Genomic DNA, 4,071 nt, shown 5'->3' with positions numbered 1-4,071 from the left:
TGGTGTGATATGTTTATTTAATGTAATGGGGATGAGTGGGAAGATAATGGGTTTGGTAGAGAAAGGGATTGATTTTAATTGATTAAAGGGTGGGGATTATATATAGAGGTCTGAAAAATGATAGAAGGAGAAGATATACAGACAGGAAAAAAAAAAGATTGAAAAAAAAAGCTGAACATTTATTCCGAAAAAAAAATTGAAACTCTCAAGAAAAGAAAAACATACAAAGAAAAAAAAATTGAAAATTAGAAGAGAAAGTAGTACACACCTGATAAATATTCTGGTATACAGGTGTAGAAATTAAGGGTTGAAGATTAACTAGCCTTTCAAAAATCTGAAAATTTCCCTTGGTTTCTGTCCGTTATTTTCGGCATTCCTGGATTTTATTTTGAATTTTTCAAAGCTGTCACTGGGATTTTCGTTGACTGGTTATTGCTGGTTATTGTTGCTGTTGCTGTGTTACGTATTACGTTGCTGACTTTCTTCTTCTTATATTGACAATATCAGGTACACAACTGTAATTTTGGCATTTTGTAAGCTGAAATGAAGAATGGAGTGTTAAATTTTTAATTTAGTTTAATTTAATTTTTTGTATTGTATTTAGGTTATTCATGTATTATTATTCCGTAAATCACTGTCATCGGCATAACTAGGCATATTATAGCGACATATTAAATAACGTCTTTACCAGATTATTAGGAAATATATTTAAACCTGATTATTAATTAAAATTGTTTAAATAAAAAAAATAGAAGAAATAACGTAAAAATGGCGTTATTGAATCAGTTTGGCAAAAATTAACTAAGTTCCTTATTCATAAGGTTTTTCGTCAACGATAAGTTAATCCGAATCATGTAGTCAATTTCAGTTATAACATGAATTAGTTTGCAAACAAGTATTAGGACATGATGAATTAAAACAAAGTTAGTTAATGTTAAATTGTTTAAATTTTTAGAAATATGATTTAGTACTCAAGTTTTTATTTTTATTTCTTTCAATTTTCAGTATTTGTAAATAATTAGTTTCAATAAGCTTAAGTCTTACTAATAATTTGAATTTTAATCCAACTATGGGATAATTAGTTTTTTTTTTTTTTTACTTTTCGATAATTCCATGTTGTATTTATGATTATAATTTTATTACTTTCTGTTAATATTTGTTTTTCTCTTCTATTTAATATGTCATTTTCAAGAATGTAGATATTGATTTTATATTTATAAAAAACTTAGTAATAATAAAAAGGTTGCCATTAAAGGATATTCTTAAAGGATTTCGCTAAAAATAAATAGATGTAAATAATACAAATGTATAGGATTCTCCAATCTCATTTATTTATTTAATTATTTTAAAAAAAATTACTTAGAATTTGGGATGGATTGTTTAGTGAATTTCACTTCCTTCCCAAAAGATAATGACGCGTTAGACTCTTTAGGCGCGATTTAATTAATTTTACCTTCTTAAACTCGGATGCGCATTTCATGCGACCCAAATCTAAATCCTAAAACATCAAATAAAATATGTTTCGTATTGTGGGTGCATTTCATGTGACACAATCCAAAGATATGTTTTAAGCGATGTTCACATTCCTAAAAAATAATAATTATAATAATAAAGCGGTAAAAGATAAAATTTGCACATGGTTCATAATTGTATTAAAAATCAGATAAATAAGCCGAATATAACAGTTGAGCGACCGTGCTAGAACCACGGAACTCGGGAATGCCTAACACCTTCTCCCGGGTTAACAGAATTCCTTATCCGGATTTCTGGTACGCAGACTGTAATATAGAGTCATTCTTTTCCTCGATTCGGGATTAAAATTGGTGACTTGGGACACCCTAAATCTCCCAAGTGGCGACTCTGAAATAATTAAACCAATCCCGTTTCGACTGTCCTTTAATTGGAAAAAACTCCCTACGCACCTCGCGGTGCCGGAAAAAGGAGGTGTGACAGCTCTGGCGACTCTGCTGGGGAACTCTTAACCCAGAACCAGTGGTTCAGGGTTAGAAATTCGAGCTCATATAAATTGTTATATTTGGTTTTATCTGATTTTTACATGTTTGAGCCTAATGTGCTAAATGTTGCTTTTACCGCTTTGATATTACATGAACTGTGTATAAACTGTGCCGAAACCCATCTCCTCTCTGAGTCTTCTAAATCATGAAGAAGGGTGTACTTCGTACGACTTCTTTTCTGTATAGTGTAAAATCCCAATTTAGAACGAGGTTCGGACAAGTTGCTAAGCCGGTGAAGCTTCTGTATTCCCGGTACGCTACCCCCCCTCGGCTCGAGCTGTCCGCTCGGGTAAGCCAGGTCTAGAACAAACACCCAGGTTCTGAACCTAGTATAACAAAACCACATGTCGGATCCCTAGTAGGAACGTTTGTTTGCATCACGTGCATCTGACTTTGGAGGCTCAACACAGGGGTTGGGTCTGTCTAGGACAGGTGCACCAAAAATGAAAATGACCATCCTGATGCATCTTACTTGTTACTACTTGCGCATTAATTTGATTCGGACTTGTGTGTTGACTGACTTGTGAATATCAGGAATAATATTTTGAAATTGAAAAAAAAGAAATAGCGGTTAGGGAATTGATTGTTTATTTTGAAAAGAAAACAAATGCCCAAATACTGTCAAAACTCTGCCGAAATTTTTTTTAAAAAAAAAACATATATATTTTTACTTTTAGAATTGTTGGTTTGCCTAGAAAGCAGAAAGTGTGTAGGAATAAGTCTTTTATTTTAATTTGCTTTATTTAAAAAAAAATGAAAAAGGAAAATAGTTTTTTTTTGATATAAAAGAAAAAGGAAAAATTTGTTTGTTTTCAAAAAAAATTAGTTAGTTTATAGCCTGAACTACGCGGGTATGATTCTCACCGGATGTGAGATCAGAGGCAAACCTCTTTGGTTTCGGCTCACCATATTCAAAAAAAAAATCCAAAAATATTTAACATTACTCACTTCTTTAGAAAGTTTTTCTTTTAGACCTCAAATTTTTTTAAAAAAAAAATATATTTCCTTTTAATCTCAAAATCCCAATTATTTGTTTAAAAGATATTCAAAATAAAATTCAAAAATATTTTTTCTGTAGTATTTCTTTCATAAATTCAGAATATTGGTTCAAAAATATTTCCTTTCTCCTTAAAAGTTTTTTTTCAAGAAAAAAAATTATTAAAATCCAAAAAATATTTCTTTAGAATATAGATAGTTTTTAAGTCAAATAAAAGTTTTTCCTTCTTTAATCACTATAATAAATGTGCAGGATGAGCACAAGTCAAAATGAACCATTCTCAGTGTGTAGCGAGGTCCCTTCGCAACTCCACATGTGGTGGAATGATATGGGAAAGGATAGTATAAAGATAGTGGAAAGAGTTTTGGGAGGTTTTGTCGATCTGTTGAATATCAAGCCAAGGACAGATATCATCGAGGCTCTAATACCGTTCTGGGACCCAACACGCAACGTGTTTCGTTTTGCTGACTTTGAACTTTCACCTACACTAGAGGAAGTCGCCGGATATGCGGGGTTGAATGGGAAACTAAGAGGGCAGTATTTACTTTCACCAAGACCAGTATCTCCGCACGCGTTCTTGGATTTGCTAAGCATTAGTCGGAAGGTACAGAATGATGATTTGTCGAAGGGATGTTGTACTCTCCAATTCTTGTATCAACGGTACGGAATTCCTCAGGGTTTGGAAGAACCAAACCTCGGATTAATTCACACTGGGAACAGAATCAAGTGGGAAGCAAGACGTACTTTGGCATTTATCACAGCATTTCTGGGAGTTGTGGTCTGTCCCCGCAAAGATAAAAAAATAGAGATAGGCCTTGTAGGGATGGCCGATGTTGCAATCAAAAGAACCGACAGTACTGTGGTTCCTTTGATTTTGTCTGAAATCTACCGAGCTTTAACTATATGCCGAGAAGGAGGCAAGTTCTTTCAGGGATGCAATCTGTTACTCCAGCTGTGGATGCAAGAACACCTCCATCACCGAGTGGGATACATGAACCACGGGTTGACTGAGAAAAACTGCATTAGCGGCTTTGAGAAACGAATGACAGGCGTCATATT

This window comes from Nicotiana sylvestris, chromosome 3, assembly GCF_000393655.2.
Source record: "Nicotiana sylvestris chromosome 3, ASM39365v2, whole genome shotgun sequence".
In the NCBI taxonomy this organism is placed as follows: domain Eukaryota; kingdom Viridiplantae; phylum Streptophyta; class Magnoliopsida; order Solanales; family Solanaceae; genus Nicotiana; species Nicotiana sylvestris.
This window is presented reverse-complemented; position numbering follows the sequence as displayed.